The following is a 22,720-nucleotide window of genomic DNA, read 5'->3' on the forward strand; positions in this document are numbered from 1 at the left end:
TGGAAGCGACGGAAGAAAGCGGTCCAACGCGCCACATTGTTTCCCGAAAGCGAGGGTGCGTTTAGTACGCCACATCTGACATTGCGTCTCACATATTCTGAAACTGACATAATTCCATCCTACCGAAAAAAGAAACAGATTTCGGAGTGAGGTTCCTGAGGTCTTGCTAGAGATGGAAGTCACTGGAGCGCTTGTCTTGCGCGTCAGATTGGCCGAGCGGTCTAGGGCGCCAGATTTAAGCTCTGCTTCCCGTAAGGGAGCGTGGGTTCGAACCCCACATCTGACAATGCTTTTTAAACATTCTGAAACTAACGTACTCCCTTGATCTTATAGAACAAGTAAATTACGCAGAAACACGCCGTGGAGATTTTACTAGAGACGACAGTGACAGCAGTGCGGGCGTCGCACGTCCGATAGCCCAAGCGGCCGAAAACAAATAGCGGAACATAGTTTCCTGGTGCCGGGTTTTAGCTCTTCTCACGGACGTTTCCGTGGTCGTTGTGTTGTGGCTCAGGGCTATTCCATTTTCCTTCCCTAAAAGGCAACGCGAGAGACTGTCAGGCAAATCCCAAGTGATCTGTACACGGACTAAGACGTCCGCACGTCTGCCAACATTCTCGCCAACTTGTATGCCGTGCCAACGACACGGGTTCATGTCCGATTACCGAAATTAGGCAGCGTTGGCCATGGTTAGTGCTCGGCTGGGTGACGAACTAGGAAGTCCGCGTGTGTTGGTTTCTTCAGTTTTGCCTTTTTCCTTAGTTTTTGGTGCTGCTGTGCGGTAATGGTACGGTCCAGCTCGCTGACCCCCCTCTTGCTCTCGGTACGCAAAGGCGCGAACGTGCGGCCAGAGTCAAATGAAAGGGTCCGTTGTGTGTTTGTCGATGTGGACTCTCCCAGTCGTTTCTAGCGCCTGTCCTCTACATATACGCCCATTTGCAAGCGTCAGCTTTCGCGTCAGCCGAGCAAAGTCGAGACAAGTCGACACATGGAGACACACGATGCTGTGAATCGTAATCCGCACTAGCGTACGAAGGGAGAAGGGAAACCATTTGTACCGTTGAAAACACTCTCCTGCGTAAAGGAGACAACTTCCGTGCGATGTCCGGCCTTCGAACCCGGAGCAGCTACTTGGGAAGCAACCATGCTGACCGACACACCACCACCGCCTTCTGCTACGCGCTGCTTGCGCCATCATGTGTCGCCTTCCCTCCTGGCGCCAGAGGCCGAAGGCGATAGCGCTGCAGGCGCTCAACGCCGAGTGCAACGCGAGCACCACTGAACCCGATTTCCTGGCGCTGCTAGGGTGACATACTGTAACTAGGCGCAGAACTGACTTTCTCTGATAAATTGGCCCTTTAATGCACATCAGGGCGAACACGAAATTTCTAATATGAAGTACTCACTGACGATCCAAAGACGTTTCAGTATGTATGCGTCGGTACCACCGGGGCAGTGCCTAAGTATTGGAAAGTGAAGGCCGACAGTTAGAGCCTCACATGAAATATTTCATTGGCTTCCCACGAGTGCGTAATGCACAGCGTGGCTGTTGCTAGGAAACGGTCTCATTCGCCGTTCGTTAATATCTAGTTTTCTTTGCATCAATGTGAAAATGTTCCTATTACTAAATACAGTTTTGCTAGTCACAGTTCAAACTGGAAGCGACGGAAGAAAGCGGTCCAACGCGCCACATTGTTTCCCGAAAGCGAGGGTGCGTTTAGTACGCCACATCTGACATTGCGTCTCACATATTCTGAAACTGACATAATTCCATCCTACCGAAAAAAGAAACAGATTTCGGAGTGAGGTTCCTGAGGTCTTGCTAGAGATGGAAGTCACTGGAGCGCTTGTCTTGCGCGTCAGATTGGCCGAGCGGTCTAAGGCGCCAGATTTAGGCTCTGCTTCCCGTAAGGGAGCGTGGGTTCGAACCCCACATCTGACAATGCTTTTTAAACATTCTGAAACTAACGTACTCCCTTGATCTTATAGAACAAGTAAATTACGCAGAAACACGCCGTGGAGATTTTACTAGAGACGACAGTGACAGCAGTGCGGGCGTCGCACGTCCGATAGCCCGAGCGGCCGAAAACAAATAGCGGAACATAGTTTCCTCGTGCCGGGTTTTAGCTCTTCTCACGGACGTTTCCGTGGTCGTTGTGTTGTGGCTCAGGGCTATTCCATTTTCCTTCCCTAAAAGGCAACGCGAGAGACTGTCAGGCAAATCCCAAGTGATCTGTACACGGACTAAGACGTCCGCACGTCTGCCAACATTCTCGCCAACTTGTATGCCGTGCCAACGACACGGGTTCATGTCCGATTACCGAAATTAGGCAGCGTTGGCCATGGTTAGTGCTCGGCTGGGTGACGAACTAGGAAGTCCGCGTGTGTTGGTTTCTTCAGTTTTGCCTTTTTCCTTAGTTTTTGGTGCTGCTGTGCGGTAATGGTACGGTCCAGCTCGCTGACCCCCCTCTTGCTCTCGGTACGCAAAGGCGCGAACGTGCGGCCACAGTCAAATGAAAGGGTCCGTTGTGTGTTTGTCGATGTGGACTCTCCCAGTCGTTTCTAGCGCCTGTCCTCTACATATACGCCCATTTGCAAGCGTCAGCTTTCGCGTCAGCCGAGCAAAGTCGAGACAAGTCGACACATGGAGACACACGATGCTGTGAATCGTAATCCGCACTAGCCTACGAAGGGAGAAGGGAAACCATTTGTACCGTTGAAAACACTCTCCTGCGTAAAGGAGACAACTTCCGTGCGATGTCCGGCCTTCGAACCCGGAGCAGCTACTTGGGAAGCAACCATGCTGACCGACACACCACCACCGCCTTCTGCTACGCGCTGCTTGCGCCATCATGTGTCGCCTTCCCTCCTGGCGCCAGAGGCCGAAGGCGATAGCGCTGCAGGCGCTCAACGCCGAGTGCAACGCGAGCACCACTGAACCCGATTTCCTGGCGCTGCTAGGGTGACATACTGTAACTAGGCGCAGAACTAACTTTCTCTGATAAATTGGCCCTTTAATGCACATCAGGGCGAACACGAAATTTCTAATATGAAGTACTCACTGACGATCCAAAGACGTTTCAGTATGTATGCGTCGGTACCACCGGGGCAGTGCCTAAGTATTGGAAAGTGAAGGCCGACAGTTAGAGCCTCACATGAAATATTTCATTGGCTTCCCACGAGTGCGTAATGCACAGCGTGGCTGTTGCTAGGAAACGGTCTCATTCGCCGTTCGTTAATATCTAGTTTTCTTTGCATCAATGTGAAAATGTTCCTATTACTAAATACAGTTTTGCTAGTCACAGTTCAAACTGGAAGCGACGGAAGAAAGCGGTCCAACGCGCCACATTGTTTCCCGAAAGCGAGGGTGCGTTTAGTACGCCACATCTGACATTGCGTCTCACATATTCTGAAACTGACATAATTCCATCCTACCGAAAAAAGAAACAGATTTCGGAGTGAGGTTCCTGAGGTCTTGCTAGAGATGGAAGTCACTGGAGCGCTTGTCTTGCGCGTCAGATTGGCCGAGCGGTCTAGGGCGCCAGATTTAAGCTCTGCTTCCCGTAAGGGAGCGTGGGTTCGAACCCCACATCTGACAATGCTTTTTAAACATTCTGAAACTAACGTACTCCCTTGATCTTATAGAACAAGTAAATTACGCAGAAACACGCCGTGGAGATTTTACTAGAGACGACAGTGACAGCAGTGCGGGCGTCGCACGTCCGATAGCCCAAGCGGCCGAAAACAAATAGCGGAACATAGTTTCCTGGTGCCGGGTTTTAGCTCTTCTCACGGACGTTTCCGTGGTCGTTGTGTTGTGGCTCAGGGCTATTCCATTTTCCTTCCCTAAAAGGCAACGCGAGAGACTGTCAGGCAAATCCCAAGTGATCTGTACACGGACTAAGACGTCCGCACGTCTGCCAACATTCTCGCCAACTTGTATGCCGTGCCAACGACACGGGTTCATGTCCGATTACCGAAATTAGGCAGCGTTGGCCATGGTTAGTGCTCGGCTGGGTGACGAACTAGGAAGTCCGCGTGTGTTGGTTTCTTCAGTTTTGCCTTTTTCCTTAGTTTTTGGTGCTGCTGTGCGGTAATGGTACGGTCCAGCTCGCTGACCCCCCTCTTGCTCTCGGTACGCAAAGGCGCGAACGTGCGGCCAGAGTCAAATGAAAGGGTCCGTTGTGTGTTTGTCGATGTGGACTCTCCCAGTCGTTTCTAGCGCCTGTCCTCTACATATACGCCCATTTGCAAGCGTCAGCTTTCGCGTCAGCCGAGCAAAGTCGAGACAAGTCGACACATGGAGACACACGATGCTGTGAATCGTAATCCGCACTAGCGTACGAAGGGAGAAGGGAAACCATTTGTACCGTTGAAAACACTCTCCTGCGTAAAGGAGACAACTTCCGTGCGATGTCCGGCCTTCGAACCCGGAGCAGCTACTTGGGAAGCAACCATGCTGACCGACACACCACCACCGCCTTCTGCTACGCGCTGCTTGCGCCATCATGTGTCGCCTTCCCTCCTGGCGCCAGAGGCCGAAGGCGATAGCGCTGCAGGCGCTCAACGCCGAGTGCAACGCGAGCACCACTGAACCCGATTTCCTGGCGCTGCTAGGGTGACATACTGTAACTAGGCGCAGAACTGACTTTCTCTGATAAATTGGCCCTTTAATGCACATCAGGGCGAACACGAAATTTCTAATATGAAGTACTCACTGACGATCCAAAGACGTTTCAGTATGTATGCGTCGGTACCACCGGGGCAGTGCCTAAGTATTGGAAAGTGAAGGCCGACAGTTAGAGCCTCACATGAAATATTTCATTGGCTTCCCACGAGTGCGTAATGCACAGCGTGGCTGTTGCTAGGAAACGGTCTCATTCGCCGTTCGTTAATATCTAGTTTTCTTTGCATCAATGTGAAAATGTTCCTATTACTAAATACAGTTTTGCTAGTCACAGTTCAAACTGGAAGCGACGGAAGAAAGCGGTCCAACGCGCCACATTGTTTCCCGAAAGCGAGGGTGCGTTTAGTACGCCACATCTGACATTGCGTCTCACATATTCTGAAACTGACATAATTCCATCCTACCGAAAAAAGAAACAGATTTCGGAGTGAGGTTCCTGAGGTCTTGCTAGAGATGGAAGTCACTGGAGCGCTTGTCTTGCGCGTCAGATTGGCCGAGCGGTCTAGGGCGCCAGATTTAAGCTCTGCTTCCCGTAAGGGAGCGTGGGTTCGAACCCCACATCTGACAATGCTTTTTAAACATTCTGAAACTAACGTACTCCCTTGATCTTATAGAACAAGTAAATTACGCAGAAACACGCCGTGGAGATTTTACTAGAGACGACAGTGACAGCAGTGCGGGCGTCGCACGTCCGATAGCCCGAGCGGCCGAAAACAAATAGCGGAACATAGTTTCCTCGTGCCGGGTTTTAGCTCTTCTCACGGACGTTTCCGTGGTCGTTGTGTTGTGGCTCAGGGCTATTCCATTTTCCTTCCCTAAAAGGCAACGCGAGAGACTGTCAGGCAAATCCCAAGTGATCTGTACACGGACTAAGACGTCCGCACGTCTGCCAACATTCTCGCCAACTTGTATGCCGTGCCAACGACACGGGTTCATGTCCGATTACCGAAATTAGGCAGCGTTGGCCATGGTTAGTGCTCGGCTGGGTGACGAACTAGGAAGTCCGCGTGTGTTGGTTTCTTCAGTTTTGCCTTTTTCCTTAGTTTTTGGTGCTGCTGTGCGGTAATGGTACGGTCCAGCTCGCTGACCCCCCTCTTGCTCTCGGTACGCAAAGGCGCGAACGTGCGGCCACAGTCAAATGAAAGGGTCCGTTGTGTGTTTGTCGATGTGGACTCTCCCAGTCGTTTCTAGCGCCTGTCCTCTACATATACGCCCATTTGCAAGCGTCAGCTTTCGCGTCAGCCGAGCAAAGTCGAGACAAGTCGACACATGGAGACACACGATGCTGTGAATCGTAATCCGCACTAGCCTACGAAGGGAGAAGGGAAACCATTTGTACCGTTGAAAACACTCTCCTGCGTAAAGGAGACAACTTCCGTGCGATGTCCGGCCTTCGAACCCGGAGCAGCTACTTGGGAAGCAACCATGCTGACCGACACACCACCACCGCCTTCTGCTACGCGCTGCTTGCGCCATCATGTGTCGCCTTCCCTCCTGGCGCCAGAGGCCGAAGGCGATAGCGCTGCAGGCGCTCAACGCCGAGTGCAACGCGAGCACCACTGAACCCGATTTCCTGGCGCTGCTAGGGTGACATACTGTAACTAGGCGCAGAACTGACTTTCTCTGATAAATTGGCCCTTTAATGCACATCAGGGCGAACACGAAATTTCTAATATGAAGTACTCACTGACGATCCAAAGACGTTTCAGTATGTATGCGTCGGTACCACCGGGGCAGTGCCTAAGTATTGGAAAGTGAAGGCCGACAGTTAGAGCCTCACATGAAATATTTCATTGGCTTCCCACGAGTGCGTAATGCACAGCGTGGCTGTTGCTAGGAAACGGTCTCATTCGCCGTTCGTTAATATCTAGTTTTCTTTGCATCAATGTGAAAATGTTCCTATTACTAAATACAGTTTTGCTAGTCACAGTTCAAACTGGAAGCGACGGAAGAAAGCGGTCCAACGCGCCACATTGTTTCCCGAAAGCGAGGGTGCGTTTAGTACGCCACATCTGACATTGCGTCTCACATATTCTGAAACTGACATAATTCCATCCTACCGAAAAAAGAAACAGATTTCGGAGTGAGGTTCCTGAGGTCTTGCTAGAGATGGAAGTCACTGGAGCGCTTGTCTTGCGCGTCAGATTGGCCGAGCGGTCTAAGGCGCCAGATTTAAGCTCTGCTTCCCGTAAGGGAGCGTGGGTTCGAACCCCACATCTGACAATGCTATTTAAACATTCTGAAACTAACGTACTCCCTTGATCTTATAGAACAAGTAAATTACGCAGAAACACGCCGTGGAGATTTTACTAGAGACGACAGTGACAGCAGTGCGGGCGTCGCACGTCCGATAGCCCGAGCGGCCGAAAACAAATAGCGGAACATAGTTTCCTCGTGCCGGGTTTTAGCTCTTCTCACGGACGTTTCCGTGGTCGTTGTGTTGTGGCTCAGGGCTATTCCATTTTCCTTCCCTAAAAGGCAACGCGAGAGACTGTCAGGCAAATCCCAAGTGATCTGTACACGGACTAAGACGTCCGCACGTCTGCCAACATTCTCGCCAACTTGTATGCCGTGCCAACGACACGGGTTCATGTCCGATTACCGAAATTAGGCAGCGTTGGCCATGGTTAGTGCTCGGCTGGGTGACGAACTAGGAAGTCCGCGTGTGTTGGTTTCTTCAGTTTTGCCTTTTTCCTTAGTTTTTGGTGCTGCTGTGCGGTAATGGTACGGTCCAGCTCGCTGACCCCCCTCTTGCTCTCGGTACGCAAAGGCGCGAACGTGCGGCCACAGTCAAATGAAAGGGTCCGTTGTGTGTTTGTCGATGTGGACTCTCCCAGTCGTTTCTAGCGCCTGTCCTCTACATATACGCCCATTTGCAAGCGTCAGCTTTCGCGTCAGCCGAGCAAAGTCGAGACAAGTCGACACATGGAGACACACGATGCTGTGAATCGTAATCCGCACTAGCCTACGAAGGGAGAAGGGAAACCATTTGTACCGTTGAAAACACTCTCCTGCGTAAAGGAGACAACTTCCGTGCGATGTCCGGCCTTCGAACCCGGAGCAGCTACTTGGGAAGCAACCATGCTGACCGACACACCACCACCGCCTTCTGCTACGCGCTGCTTGCGCCATCATGTGTCGCCTTCCCTCCTGGCGCCAGAGGCCGAAGGCGATAGCGCTGCAGGCGCTCAACGCCGAGTGCAACGCGAGCACCACTGAACCCGATTTCCTGGCGCTGCTAGGGTGACATACTGTAACTAGGCGCAGAACTGACTTTCTCTGATAAATTGGCCCTTTAATGCACATCAGGGCGAACACGAAATTTCTAATATGAAGTACTCACTGACGATCCAAAGACGTTTCAGTATGTATGCGTCGGTACCACCGGGGCAGTGCCTAAGTATTGGAAAGTGAAGGCCGACAGTTAGAGCCTCACATGAAATATTTCATTGGCTTCCCACGAGTGCGTAATGCACAGCGTGGCTGTTGCTAGGAAACGGTCTCATTCGCCGTTCGTTAATATCTAGTTTTCTTTGCATCAATGTGAAAATGTTCCTATTACTAAATACAGTTTTGCTAGTCACAGTTCAAACTGGAAGCGACGGAAGAAAGCGGTCCAACGCGCCACATTGTTTCCCGAAAGCGAGGGTGCGTTTAGTACGCCACATCTGACATTGCGTCTCACATATTCTGAAACTGACATAATTCCATCCTACCGAAAAAAGAAACAGATTTCGGAGTGAGGTTCCTGAGGTCTTGCTAGAGATGGAAGTCACTGGAGCGCTTGTCTTGCGCGTCAGATTGGCCGAGCGGTCTAAGGCGCCAGATTTAAGCTCTGCTTCCCGTAAGGGAGCGTGGGTTCGAACCCCACATCTGACAATGCTTTTTAAACATTCTGAAACTAACGTACTCCCTTGATCTTATAGAACAAGTAAATTACGCAGAAACACGCCGTGGAGATTTTACTAGAGACGACAGTGACAGCAGTGCGGGCGTCGCACGTCCGATAGCCCGAGCGGCCGAAAACAAATAGCGGAACATAGTTTCCTCGTGCCGGGTTTTAGCTCTTCTCACGGACGTTTCCGTGGTCGTTGTGTTGTGGCTCAGGGCTATTCCATTTTCCTTCCCTAAAAGGCAACGCGAGAGACTGTCAGGCAAATCCCAAGTGATCTGTACACGGACTAAGACGTCCGCACGTCTGCCAACATTCTCGCCAACTTGTATGCCGTGCCAACGACACGGGTTCATGTCCGATTACCGAAATTAGGCAGCGTTGGCCATGGTTAGTGCTCGGCTGGGTGACGAACTAGGAAGTCCGCGTGTGTTGGTTTCTTCAGTTTTGCCTTTTTCCTTAGTTTTTGGTGCTGCTGTGCGGTAATGGTACGGTCCAGCTCGCTGACCCCCCTCTTGCTCTCGGTACGCAAAGGCGCGAACGTGCGGCCACAGTCAAATGAAAGGGTCCGTTGTGTGTTTGTCGATGTGGACTCTCCCAGTCGTTTCTAGCGCCTGTCCTCTACATATACGCCCATTTGCAAGCGTCAGCTTTCGCGTCAGCCGAGCAAAGTCGAGACAAGTCGACACATGGAGACACACGATGCTGTGAATCGTAATCCGCACTAGCCTACGAAGGGAGAAGGGAAACCATTTGTACCGTTGAAAACACTCTCCTGCGTAAAGGAGACAACTTCCGTGCGATGTCCGGCCTTCGAACCCGGAGCAGCTACTTGGGAAGCAACCATGCTGACCGACACACCACCACCGCCTTCTGCTACGCGCTGCTTGCGCCATCATGTGTCGCCTTCCCTCCTGGCGCCAGAGGCCGAAGGCGATAGCGCTGCAGGCGCTCAACGCCGAGTGCAACGCGAGCACCACTGAACCCGATTTCCTGGCGCTGCTAGGGTGACATACTGTAACTAGGCGCAGAACTGACTTTCTCTGATAAATTGGCCCTTTAATGCACATCAGGGCGAACACGAAATTTCTAATATGAAGTACTCACTGACGATCCAAAGACGTTTCAGTATGTATGCGTCGGTACCACCGGGGCAGTGCCTAAGTATTGGAAAGTGAAGGCCGACAGTTAGAGCCTCACATGAAATATTTCATTGGCTTCCCACGAGTGCGTAATGCACAGCGTGGCTGTTGCTAGGAAACGGTCTCATTCGCCGTTCGTTAATATCTAGTTTTCTTTGCATCAATGTGAAAATGTTCCTATTACTAAATACAGTTTTGCTAGTCACAGTTCAAACTGGAAGCGACGGAAGAAAGCGGTCCAACGCGCCACATTGTTTCCCGAAAGCGAGGGTGCGTTTAGTACGCCACATCTGACATTGCGTCTCACATATTCTGAAACTGACATAATTCCATCCTACCGAAAAAAGAAACAGATTTCGGAGTGAGGTTCCTGAGGTCTTGCTAGAGATGGAAGTCACTGGAGCGCTTGTCTTGCGCGTCAGATTGGCCGAGCGGTCTAAGGCGCCAGATTTAAGCTCTGCTTCCCGTAAGGGAGCGTGGGTTCGAACCCCACATCTGACAATGCTTTTTAAACATTCTGAAACTAACGTACTCCCTTGATCTTATAGAACAAGTAAATTACGCAGAAACACGCCGTGGAGATTTTACTAGAGACGACAGTGACAGCAGTGCGGGCGTCGCACGTCCGATAGCCCGAGCGGCCGAAAACAAATAGCGGAACATAGTTTCCTCGTGCCGGGTTTTAGCTCTTCTCACGGACGTTTCCGTGGTCGTTGTGTTGTGGCTCAGGGCTATTCCATTTTCCTTCCCTAAAAGGCAACGCGAGAGACTGTCAGGCAAATCCCAAGTGATCTGTACACGGACTAAGACGTCCGCACGTCTGCCAACATTCTCGCCAACTTGTATGCCGTGCCAACGACACGGGTTCATGTCCGATTACCGAAATTAGGCAGCGTTGGCCATGGTTAGTGCTCGGCTGGGTGACGAACTAGGAAGTCCGCGTGTGTTGGTTTCTTCAGTTTTGCCTTTTTCCTTAGTTTTTGGTGCTGCTGTGCGGTAATGGTACGGTCCAGCTCGCTGACCCCCCTCTTGCTCTCGGTACGCAAAGGCGCGAACGTGCGGCCACAGTCAAATGAAAGGGTCCGTTGTGTGTTTGTCGATGTGGACTCTCCCAGTCGTTTCTAGCGCCTGTCCTCTACATATACGCCCATTTGCAAGCGTCAGCTTTCGCGTCAGCCGAGCAAAGTCGAGACAAGTCGACACATGGAGACACACGATGCTGTGAATCGTAATCCGCACTAGCGTACGAAGGGAGAAGGGAAACCATTTGTACCGTTGAAAACACTCTCCTGCGTAAAGGAGACAACTTCCGTGCGATGTCCGGCCTTCGAACCCGGAGCAGCTACTTGGGAAGCAACCATGCTGACCGACACACCACCACCGCCTTCTGCTACGCGCTGCTTGCGCCATCATGTGTCGCCTTCCCTCCTGGCGCCAGAGGCCGAAGGCGATAGCGCTGCAGGCGCTCAACGCCGAGTGCAACGCGAGCACCACTGAACCCGATTTCCTGGCGCTGCTAGGGTGACATACTGTAACTAGGCGCAGAACTGACTTTCTCTGATAAATTGGCCCTTTAATGCACATCAGGGCGAACACGAAATTTCTAATATGAAGTACTCACTGACGATCCAAAGACGTTTCAGTATGTATGCGTCGGTACCACCGGGGCAGTGCCTAAGTATTGGAAAGTGAAGGCCGACAGTTAGAGCCTCACATGAAATATTTCATTGGCTTCCCACGAGTGCGTAATGCACAGCGTGGCTGTTGCTAGGAAACGGTCTCATTCGCCGTTCGTTAATATCTAGTTTTCTTTGCATCAATGTGAAAATGTTCCTATTACTAAATACAGTTTTGCTAGTCACAGTTCAAACTGGAAGCGACGGAAGAAAGCGGTCCAACGCGCCACATTGTTTCCCGAAAGCGAGGGTGCGTTTAGTACGCCACATCTGACATTGCGTCTCACATATTCTGAAACTGACATAATTCCATCCTACCGAAAAAAGAAACAGATTTCGGAGTGAGGTTCCTGAGGTCTTGCTAGAGATGGAAGTCACTGGAGCGCTTGTCTTGCGCGTCAGATTGGCCGAGCGGTCTAAGGCGCCAGATTTAAGCTCTGCTTCCCGTAAGGGAGCGTGGGTTCGAACCCCACATCTGACAATGCTTTTTAAACATTCTGAAACTAACGTACTCCCTTGATCTTATAGAACAAGTAAATTACGCAGAAACACGCCGTGGAGATTTTACTAGAGACGACAGTGACAGCAGTGCGGGCGTCGCACGTCCGATAGCCCGAGCGGCCGAAAACAAATAGCGGAACATAGTTTCCTCGTGCCGGGTTTTAGCTCTTCTCACGGACGTTTCCGTGGTCGTTGTGTTGTGGCTCAGGGCTATTCCATTTTCCTTCCCTAAAAGGCAACGCGAGAGACTGTCAGGCAAATCCCAAGTGATCTGTACACGGACTAAGACGTCCGCACGTCTGCCAACATTCTCGCCAACTTGTATGCCGTGCCAACGACACGGGTTCATGTCCGATTACCGAAATTAGGCAGCGTTGGCCATGGTTAGTGCTCGGCTGGGTGACGAACTAGGAAGTCCGCGTGTGTTGGTTTCTTCAGTTTTGCCTTTTTCCTTAGTTTTTGGTGCTGCTGTGCGGTAATGGTACGGTCCAGCTCGCTGACCCCCCTCTTGCTCTCGGTACGCAAAGGCGCGAACGTGCGGCCACAGTCAAATGAAAGGGTCCGTTGTGTGTTTGTCGATGTGGACTCTCCCAGTCGTTTCTAGCGCCTGTCCTCTACATATACGCCCATTTGCAAGCGTCAGCTTTCGCGTCAGCCGAGCAAAGTCGAGACAAGTCGACACATGGAGACACACGATGCTGTGAATCGTAATCCGCACTAGCCTACGAAGGGAGAAGGGAAACCATTTGTACCGTTGAAAACACTCTCCTGCGTAAAGGAGACAACTTCCGTGCGATGTCCGGCCTTCGAACCCGGAGCAGCTACTTGGGAAGCAACCATGCTGACCGACACACCACCACCGCCTTCTGCTACGCGCTGCTTGCGCCATCATGTGTCGCCTTCCCTCCTGGCGCCAGAGGCCGAAGGCGATAGCGCTGCAGGCGCTCAACGCCGAGTGCAACGCGAGCACCACTGAACCCGATTTCCTGGCGCTGCTAGGGTGACATACTGTAACTAGGCGCAGAACTGACTTTCTCTGATAAATTGGCCCTTTAATGCACATCAGGGCGAACACGAAATTTCTAATATGAAGTACTCACTGACGATCCAAAGACGTTTCAGTATGTATGCGTCGGTACCACCGGGGCAGTGCCTAAGTATTGGAAAGTGAAGGCCGACAGTTAGAGCCTCACATGAAATATTTCATTGGCTTCCCACGAGTGCGTAATGCACAGCGTGGCTGTTGCTAGGAAACGGTCTCATTCGCCGTTCGTTAATATCTAGTTTTCTTTGCATCAATGTGAAAATGTTCCTATTACTAAATACAGTTTTGCTAGTCACAGTTCAAACTGGAAGCGACGGAAGAAAGCGGTCCAACGCGCCACATTGTTTCCCGAAAGCGAGGGTGCGTTTAGTACGCCACATCTGACATTGCGTCTCACATATTCTGAAACTGACATAATTCCATCCTACCGAAAAAAGAAACAGATTTCGGAGTGAGGTTCCTGAGGTCTTGCTAGAGATGGAAGTCACTGGAGCGCTTGTCTTGCGCGTCAGATTGGCCGAGCGGTCTAAGGCGCCAGATTTAAGCTCTGCTTCCCGTAAGGGAGCGTGGGTTCGAACCCCACATCTGACAATGCTTTTTAAACATTCTGAAACTAACGTACTCCCTTGATCTTATAGAACAAGTAAATTACGCAGAAACACGCCGTGGAGATTTTACTAGAGACGACAGTGACAGCAGTGCGGGCGTCGCACGTCCGATAGCCCGAGCGGCCGAAAACAAATAGCGGAACATAGTTTCCTCGTGCCGGGTTTTAGCTCTTCTCACGGACGTTTCCGTGGTCGTTGTGTTGTGGCTCAGGGCTATTCCATTTTCCTTCCCTAAAAGGCAACGCGAGAGACTGTCAGGCAAATCCCAAGTGATCTGTACACGGACTAAGACGTCCGCACGTCTGCCAACATTCTCGCCAACTTGTATGCCGTGCCAACGACACGGGTTCATGTCCGATTACCGAAATTAGGCAGCGTTGGCCATGGTTAGTGCTCGGCTGGGTGACGAACTAGGAAGTCCGCGTGTGTTGGTTTCTTCAGTTTTGCCTTTTTCCTTAGTTTTTGGTGCTGCTGTGCGGTAATGGTACGGTCCAGCTCGCTGACCCCCCTCTTGCTCTCGGTACGCAAAGGCGCGAACGTGCGGCCACAGTCAAATGAAAGGGTCCGTTGTGTGTTTGTCGATGTGGACTCTCCCAGTCGTTTCTAGCGCCTGTCCTCTACATATACGCCCATTTGCAAGCGTCAGCTTTCGCGTCAGCCGAGCAAAGTCGAGACAAGTCGACACATGGAGACACACGATGCTGTGAATCGTAATCCGCACTAGCCTACGAAGGGAGAAGGGAAACCATTTGTACCGTTGAAAACACTCTCCTGCGTAAAGGAGACAACTTCCGTGCGATGTCCGGCCTTCGAACCCGGAGCAGCTACTTGGGAAGCAACCATGCTGACCGACACACCACCACCGCCTTCTGCTACGCGCTGCTTGCGCCATCATGTGTCGCCTTCCCTCCTGGCGCCAGAGGCCGAAGGCGATAGCGCTGCAGGCGCTCAACGCCGAGTGCAACGCGAGCACCACTGAACCCGATTTCCTGGCGCTGCTAGGGTGACATACTGTAACTAGGCGCAGAACTGACTTTCTCTGATAAATTGGCCCTTTAATGCACATCAGGGCGAACACGAAATTTCTAATATGAAGTACTCACTGACGATCCAAAGACGTTTCAGTATGTATGCGTCGGTACCACCGGGGCAGTGCCTAAGTATTGGAAAGTGAAGGCCGACAGTTAGAGCCTCACATGAAATATTTCATTGGCTTCCCACGAGTGCGTAATGCACAGCGTGGCTGTTGCTAGGAAACGGTCTCATTCGCCGTTCGTTAATATCTAGTTTTCTTTGCATCAATGTGAAAATGTTCCTATTACTAAATACAGTTTTGCTAGTCACAGTTCAAACTGGAAGCGACGGAAGAAAGCGGTCCAACGCGCCACATTGTTTCCCGAAAGCGAGGGTGCGTTTAGTACGCCACATCTGACATTGCGTCTCACATATTCTGAAACTGACATAATTCCATCCTACCGAAAAAAGAAACAGATTTCGGAGTGAGGTTCCTGAGGTCTTGCTAGAGATGGAAGTCACTGGAGCGCTTGTCTTGCGCGTCAGATTGGCCGAGCGGTCTAGGGCGCCAGATTTAAGCTCTGCTTCCCGTAAGGGAGCGTGGGTTCGAACCCCACATCTGACAATGCTTTTTAAACATTCTGAAACTAACGTACTCCCTTGATCTTATAGAACAAGTAAATTACGCAGAAACACGCCGTGGAGATTTTACTAGAGACGACAGTGACAGCAGTGCGGGCGTCGCACGTCCGATAGCCCGAGAGGCCGAAAACAAATAGCGGAACATAGTTTCCTCGTGCCGGGTTTTAGCTCTTCTCACGGACGTTTCCGTGGTCGTTGTGTTGTGGCTCAGGGTTATTCCATTTTCCTTCCCTAAAAGGCAACGCGAGAGACTGTCAGGCAAATCCCAAGTGATCTGTACACGGACTAAGACGTCCGCACGTCTGCCAACATTCTCGCCAACTTGTATGCCGTGCCAACGACACGGGTTCATGTCCGATTACCGAAATTAGGCAGCGTTGGCCATGGTTAGTGCTCGGCTGGGTGACGAACTAGGAAGTCCGCGTGTGTTGGTTTCTTCAGTTTTGCCTTTTTCCTTAGTTTTTGGTGCTGCTGTGCGGTAATGGTACGGTCCAGCTCGCTGACCCCCCTCTTGCTCTCGGTACGCAAAGGCGCGAACGTGCGGCCACAGTCAAATGAAAGGGTCCGTTGTGTGTTTGTCGATGTGGACTCTCCCAGTCGTTTCTAGCGCCTGTCCTCTACATATACGCCCATTTGCAAGCGTCAGCTTTCGCGTCAGCCGAGCAAAGTCGAGACAAGTCGACACATGGAGACACACGATGCTGTGAATCGTAATCCGCACTAGCCTACGAAGGGAGAAGGGAAACCATTTGTACCGTTGAAAACACTCTCCTGCGTAAAGGAGACAACTTCCGTGCGATGTCCGGCCTTCGAACCCGGAGCAGCTACTTGGGAAGCAACCATGCTGACCGACACACCACCACCGCCTTCTGCTACGCGCTGCTTGCGCCATCATGTGTCGCCTTCCCTCCTGGCGCCAGAGGCCGAAGGCGATAGCGCTGCAGGCGCTCAACGCCGAGTGCAACGCGAGCACCACTGAACCCGATTTCCTGGCGCTGCTAGGGTGACATACTGTAACTAGGCGCAGAACTGACTTTCTCTGATAAATTGGCCCTTTAATGCACATCAGGGCGAACACGAAATTTCTAATATGAAGTACTCACTGACGATCCAAAGACGTTTCAGTATGTATGCGTCGGTACCACCGGGGCAGTGCCTAAGTATTGGAAAGTGAAGGCCGACAGTTAGAGCCTCACATGAAATATTTCATTGGCTTCCCACGAGTGCGTAATGCACAGCGTGGCTGTTGCTAGGAAACGGTCTCATTCGCCGTTCGTTAATATCTAGTTTTCTTTGCATCAATGTGAAAATGTTCCTATTACTAAATACAGTTTTGCTAGTCACAGTTCAAACTGGAAGCGACGAAGAAAGCGGTCCAACGCGCCACATTGTTTCCCGAAAGCGAGGGTGCGTTTAGTACGCCACATCTGACATTGCGTCTCACATATTCTGAAACTGACATAATTCCATCCTACCGAAAAAAGAAACAGATTTCGGAGTGAGGTTCCTGAGGTCTTGCTAGAGATGGAAGTCACTGGAGCGCTTGTCTTGCGCGTCAGATTGGCCGAGCGGTCTAGGGCGCCAGATTTAAGCTCTGCTTCCCGTAAGGGAGCGTGGGTTCGAACCCCACATCTGACAATGCTTTTTAAACATTCTGAAACTAACGTACTCCCTTGATCTTATAGAACAAGTAAATTACGCAGAAACACGCCGTGGAGATTTTACTAGAGACGACAGTGACAGCAGTGCGGGCGTCGCACGTCCGATAGCCCGAGAGGCCGAAAACAAATAGCGGAACATAGTTTCCTCGTGCCGGGTTTTAGCTCTTCTCACGGACGTTTCCGTGGTCGTTGTGTTGTGGCTCAGGGTTATTCCATTTTCCTTCCCTAAAAGGCAACGCGAGAGACTGTCAGGCAAATCCCAAGTGATCTGTACACGGACTAAGACGTCCGCACGTCTGCCAACATTCTCGCCAACTTGTATGCCGTGCCAACGACACGGGTTCATGTCCGATTACCGAAATTAGGCAGCGTTGGCCATGGTTAGTGCTCGGCTGGGTGACGAACTAGGAAGTCCGCGTGTGTTGGTTTCTTCAGTTTTGCCTTTTTCCTTAGTTTTTGGTGCTGCTGTGCGGTAATGGTACGGTCCAGCTCGCTGACCCCCCTCTTGCTCTCGGTACGCAAAGGCGCGAACGTGCGGCCACAGTCAAATGAAAGGGTCCGTTGTGTGTTTGTCGATGTGGACTCTCCCAGTCGTTTCTAGCGCCTGTCCTCTACATATACGCCCATTTGCAAGCGTCAGCTTTCGCGTCAGCCGAGCAAAGTCGAGACAAGTCGACACATGGAGACACACGATGCTGTGAATCGTAATCCGCACTAGCCTACGAAGGGAGAAGGGAAACCATTTGTACCGTTGAAAACACTCTCCTGCGTAAAGGAGACAACTTCCGTGCGATGTCCGGCCTTCGAACCCGGAGCAGCTACTTGGGAAGCAACCATGCTGACCGACACACCACCACCGCCTTCTGCTACGCGCTGCTTGCGCCATCATGTGTCGCCTTCCCTCCTGGCGCCAGAGGCCGAAGGCGATAGCGCTGCAGGCGCTCAACGCCGAGTGCAACGCGAGCACCACTGAACCCGATTTCCTGGCGCTGCTAGGGTGACATACTGTAACTAGGCGCAGAACTGACTTTCTCTGATAAATTGGCCCTTTAATGCACATCAGGGCGAACACGAAATTTCTAATATGAAGTACTCACTGACGATCCAAAGACGTTTCAGTATGTATGCGTCGGTACCACCGGGGCAGTGCCTAAGTATTGGAAAGTGAAGGCCGACAGTTAGAGCCTCACATGAAATATTTCATTGGCTTCCCACGAGTGCGTAATGCACAGCGTGGCTGTTGCTAGGAAACGGTCTCATTCGCCGTTCGTTAATATCTAGTTTTCTTTGCATCAATGTGAAAATGTTCCTATTACTAAATACAGTTTTGCTAGTCACAGTTCAAACTGGAAGCGACGGAAGAAAGCGGTCCAACGCGCCACATTGTTTCCCGAAAGCGAGGGTGCGTTTAGTACGCCACATCTGACATTGCGTCTCACATATTCTGAAACTGACATAATTCCATCCTACCGAAAAAAGAAACAGATTTCGGAGTGAGGTTCCTGAGGTCTTGCTAGAGATGGAAGTCACTGGAGCGCTTGTCTTGCGCGTCAGATTGGCCGAGCGGTCTAGGGCGCCAGATTTAAGCTCTGCTTCCCGTAAGGGAGCGTGGGTTCGAACCCCACATCTGACAATGCTTTTTAAACATTCTGAAACTAACGTACTCCCTTGATCTTATAGAACAAGTAAATTACGCAGAAACACGCCGTGGAGATTTTACTAGAGACGACAGTGACAGCAGTGCGGGCGTCGCACGTCCGATAGCCCGAGAGGCCGAAAACAAATAGCGGAACATAGTTTCCTCGTGCCGGGTTTTAGCTCTTCTCACGGACGTTTCCGTGGTCGTTGTGTTGTGGCTCAGGGTTATTCCATTTTCCTTCCCTAAAAGGCAACGCGAGAGACTGTCAGGCAAATCCCAAGTGATCTGTACACGGACTAAGACGTCCGCACGTCTGCCAACATTCTCGCCAACTTGTATGCCGTGCCAACGACACGGGTTCATGTCCGATTACCGAAATTAGGCAGCGTTGGCCATGGTTAGTGCTCGGCTGGGTGACGAACTAGGAAGTCCGCGTGTGTTGGTTTCTTCAGTTTTGCCTTTTTCCTTAGTTTTTGGTGCTGCTGTGCGGTAATGGTACGGTCCAGCTCGCTGACCCCCCTCTTGCTCTCGGTACGCAAAGGCGCGAACGTGCGGCCACAGTCAAATGAAAGGGTCCGTTGTGTGTTTGTCGATGTGGACTCTCCCAGTCGTTTCTAGCGCCTGTCCTCTACATATACGCCCATTTGCAAGCGTCAGCTTTCGCGTCAGCCGAGCAAAGTCGAGACAAGTCGACACATGGAGACACACGATGCTGTGAATCGTAATCCGCACTAGCCTACGAAGGGAGAAGGGAAACCATTTGTACCGTTGAAAACACTCTCCTGCGTAAAGGAGACAACTTCCGTGCGATGTCCGGCCTTCGAACCCGGAGCAGCTACTTGGGAAGCAACCATGCTGACCGACACACCACCACCGCCTTCTGCTACGCGCTGCTTGCGCCATCATGTGTCGCCTTCCCTCCTGGCGCCAGAGGCCGAAGGCGATAGCGCTGCAGGCGCTCAACGCCGAGTGCAACGCGAGCACCACTGAACCCGATTTCCTGGCGCTGCTAGGGTGACATACTGTAACTAGGCGCAGAACTGACTTTCTCTGATAAATTGGCCCTTTAATGCACATCAGGGCGAACACGAAATTTCTAATATGAAGTACTCACTGACGATCCAAAGACGTTTCAGTATGTATGCGTCGGTACCACCGGGGCAGTGCCTAAGTATTGGAAAGTGAAGGCCGACAGTTAGAGCCTCACATGAAATATTTCATTGGCTTCCCACGAGTGCGTAATGCACAGCGTGGCTGTTGCTAGGAAACGGTCTCATTCGCCGTTCGTTAATATCTAGTTTTCTTTGCATCAATGTGAAAATGTTCCTATTACTAAATACAGTTTTGCTAGTCACAGTTCAAACTGGAAGCGACGGAAGAAAGCGGTCCAACGCGCCACATTGTTTCCCGAAAGCGAGGGTGCGTTTAGTACGCCACATCTGACATTGCGTCTCACATATTCTGAAACTGACATAATTCCATCCTACCGAAAAAAGAAACAGATTTCGGAGTGAGGTTCCTGAGGTCTTGCTAGAGATGGAAGTCACTGGAGCGCTTGTCTTGCGCGTCAGATTGGCCGAGCGGTCTAGGGCGCCAGATTTAAGCTCTGCTTCCCGTAAGGGAGCGTGGGTTCGAACCCCACATCTGACAATGCTTTTTAAACATTCTGAAACTAACGTACTCCCTTGATCTTATAGAACAAGTAAATTACGCAGAAACACGCCGTGGAGATTTTACTAGAGACGACAGTGACAGCAGTGCGGGCGTCGCACGTCCGATAGCCCGAGAGGCCGAAAACAAATAGCGGAACATAGTTTCCTCGTGCCGGGTTTTAGCTCTTCTCACGGACGTTTCCGTGGTCGTTGTGTTGTGGCTCAGGGTTATTCCATTTTCCTTCCCTAAAAGGCAACGCGAGAGACTGTCAGGCAAATCCCAAGTGATCTGTACACGGACTAAGACGTCCGCACGTCTGCCAACATTCTCGCCAACTTGTATGCCGTGCCAACGACACGGGTTCATGTCCGATTACCGAAATTAGGCAGCGTTGGCCATGGTTAGTGCTCGGCTGGGTGACGAACTAGGAAGTCCGCGTGTGTTGGTTTCTTCAGTTTTGCCTTTTTCCTTAGTTTTTGGTGCTGCTGTGCGGTAATGGTACGGTCCAGCTCGCTGACCCCCCTCTTGCTCTCGGTACGCAAAGGCGCGAACGTGCGGCCACAGTCAAATGAAAGGGTCCGTTGTGTGTTTGTCGATGTGGACTCTCCCAGTCGTTTCTAGCGCCTGTCCTCTACATATACGCCCATTTGCAAGCGTCAGCTTTCGCGTCAGCCGAGCAAAGTCGAGACAAGTCGACACATGGAGACACACGATGCTGTGAATCGTAATCCGCACTAGCCTACGAAGGGAGAAGGGAAACCATTTGTACCGTTGAAAACACTCTCCTGCGTAAAGGAGACAACTTCCGTGCGATGTCCGGCCTTCGAACCCGGAGCAGCTACTTGGGAAGCAACCATGCTGACCGACACACCACCACCGCCTTCTGCTACGCGCTGCTTGCGCCATCATGTGTCGCCTTCCCTCCTGGCGCCAGAGGCCGAAGGCGATAGCGCTGCAGGCGCTCAACGCCGAGTGCAACGCGAGCACCACTGAACCCGATTTCCTGGCGCTGCTAGGGTGACATACTGTAACTAGGCGCAGAACTGACTTTCTCTGATAAATTGGCCCTTTAATGCACATCAGGGCGAACACGAAATTTCTAATATGAAGTACTCACTGACGATCCATCACTGAGCTTTCTCCTGTCGCATCCCCATTTATCAGGATTTCGTGTTCAACTTTGCGTCAAAATTGCGTCATCTCGAAGGTACAAAAAATTTGAGTTACCTTTATCACATGTCAAAAACCATTTGTTGGTATCCAGCATAAAGTTGTTAAAGTCTTAAATTATAACGATAATTTATGGACACGCTGTATATTAACACCACTTCGTTTTTAGTAACTCTCTAAAACACCTGAAGTTACTTTATATGGTGTGTTAGACCGTTAGTGTTATCGATTTTGGTTATGCTGAAGAAAGAAAGTTAACTGAAATGCCTCACCAAGAGGTGTATTCGTATACATACGCGATCCTGTTGATCGAGGGCAATGATTATCATTCGCGTGGTTATGAAACACTGCTCTGCGTATTTCACTTTCTATTGTAGCATTATTAAGTTTTGTAGTCATCGCATTCACACATGTATCAAGGCAAGAACGACTATTTATTCGCCCCTGTGCCAGCCTAAACGCGTGTAACACCACGGCATCAGTAAGCAGGGGCTGAGGAAAATCTGCAGTCCGCGTCCTTGGAGTTTTGGAAGCAAATTTTCGAAGTATACAGCATACTTCTGAGAGTGCCTACCAGTTAATTTGTGAATTTCCTTGAATGAACAAAGAACAAAACAATAACACAAAGAAACGAGGTTCCTTGACTTCACACATTCCAGCAGAAAAGCTTGGACTGTCATCCGGAAGCTGGGAGAAGACCCTTCCCGCAACACAGTCAACGGTCTCATGCGACGCCGCCAGTCACTTAGTTTCCAAGGTTCTAGCAGGTAAAGCAAATATTCGGCAAGTAACTTGCTGATATCAAGAAGTCTGCGTAACATAAGCCGAATTCTTTTCTCCATTTACGAACACTGTACTGGAGGCAGAAATGTAGAAAGATGCAGATGGGCTCTACCCTGCATTTTTGGTGTCCAGTGGAAATACAAACCGAAAGTGTCTAGTTAGCTTTTTTAACGAAGTTCTTCGCATAGGAACATAACCAGCAAAGTGGAAGCTAGCTAAAATTGCTATATAGACTACTACTGGTCTTGTATTCGATTTAGTATCATTCTTTACAAGAGTTCGTAAGCACAGCAAAGTAGAGATATTGGGCGAATGTGTTCTGTAGCTGTTTCTTCTTTCCCTAGGATTTATGAATAAAAGCACGTCTGGCGACATGTGACGTTTGTTTTTAGCGACGCGAGCGCGCATTCCGACAGAGGGCGGACGTGTAGTTTCAGCTTGACACACGCGTCTACGCTCCACAAATGGAACAGTATTTGCAGAGCGAGCGAATTTCGATAGAGGACGCTCCGGTGACGGCCGCCAATGCGCATTCATTTCCGCGCCAATTTTTGCTATAGAGATGACGCCGTGAACTAGCAGTCTCCAGTGGCGGACAGTAGCCTGA

General features: G+C 50.8%; 13 non-coding genes across 13 annotated transcripts; all 13 read left to right on the forward strand.

Annotated features, from left to right (window-relative positions):
- Positions 1-202: 202 nt before the first annotated feature.
- On the forward strand, positions 203-286 carry Trnal-uaa. The gene has a single exon. It is a non-coding gene; the product is annotated as a tRNA-Leu (tRNA).
- Positions 287-1,858: 1,572 nt separating this feature from the next.
- Trnal-uag lies at positions 1,859-1,942 on the forward strand. Its single transcript has one exon. It is a non-coding gene; the product is annotated as a tRNA-Leu (tRNA).
- Positions 1,943-3,514: 1,572 nt separating this feature from the next.
- Positions 3,515-3,598, forward strand: Trnal-uaa. Its single transcript has one exon. It is a non-coding gene; the product is annotated as a tRNA-Leu (tRNA).
- Positions 3,599-5,170: 1,572 nt separating this feature from the next.
- Trnal-uaa lies at positions 5,171-5,254 on the forward strand. The gene has a single exon. It is a non-coding gene; the product is annotated as a tRNA-Leu (tRNA).
- A 1,572-nt stretch (positions 5,255-6,826) lies between these two features.
- Positions 6,827-6,910, forward strand: Trnal-uaa. Its single transcript has one exon. It is a non-coding gene; the product is annotated as a tRNA-Leu (tRNA).
- Positions 6,911-8,482: 1,572 nt separating this feature from the next.
- Trnal-uaa lies at positions 8,483-8,566 on the forward strand. Its single transcript has one exon. It is a non-coding gene; the product is annotated as a tRNA-Leu (tRNA).
- Positions 8,567-10,138: 1,572 nt separating this feature from the next.
- Trnal-uaa lies at positions 10,139-10,222 on the forward strand. The gene has a single exon. It is a non-coding gene; the product is annotated as a tRNA-Leu (tRNA).
- A 1,572-nt stretch (positions 10,223-11,794) lies between these two features.
- Positions 11,795-11,878, forward strand: Trnal-uaa. Its single transcript has one exon. It is a non-coding gene; the product is annotated as a tRNA-Leu (tRNA).
- A 1,572-nt stretch (positions 11,879-13,450) lies between these two features.
- On the forward strand, positions 13,451-13,534 carry Trnal-uaa. Its single transcript has one exon. It is a non-coding gene; the product is annotated as a tRNA-Leu (tRNA).
- Positions 13,535-15,106: 1,572 nt separating this feature from the next.
- Positions 15,107-15,190, forward strand: Trnal-uaa. Its single transcript has one exon. It is a non-coding gene; the product is annotated as a tRNA-Leu (tRNA).
- Positions 15,191-16,761: 1,571 nt separating this feature from the next.
- Positions 16,762-16,845, forward strand: Trnal-uaa. Its single transcript has one exon. It is a non-coding gene; the product is annotated as a tRNA-Leu (tRNA).
- A 1,572-nt stretch (positions 16,846-18,417) lies between these two features.
- Trnal-uaa lies at positions 18,418-18,501 on the forward strand. Its single transcript has one exon. It is a non-coding gene; the product is annotated as a tRNA-Leu (tRNA).
- A 1,572-nt stretch (positions 18,502-20,073) lies between these two features.
- On the forward strand, positions 20,074-20,157 carry Trnal-uaa. Its single transcript has one exon. It is a non-coding gene; the product is annotated as a tRNA-Leu (tRNA).
- Positions 20,158-22,720: the final 2,563 nt, after the last annotated feature.

This window comes from Schistocerca piceifrons, unplaced genomic scaffold, assembly GCF_021461385.2.
Source record: "Schistocerca piceifrons isolate TAMUIC-IGC-003096 unplaced genomic scaffold, iqSchPice1.1 HiC_scaffold_30, whole genome shotgun sequence".
In the NCBI taxonomy this organism is placed as follows: domain Eukaryota; kingdom Metazoa; phylum Arthropoda; class Insecta; order Orthoptera; family Acrididae; genus Schistocerca; species Schistocerca piceifrons.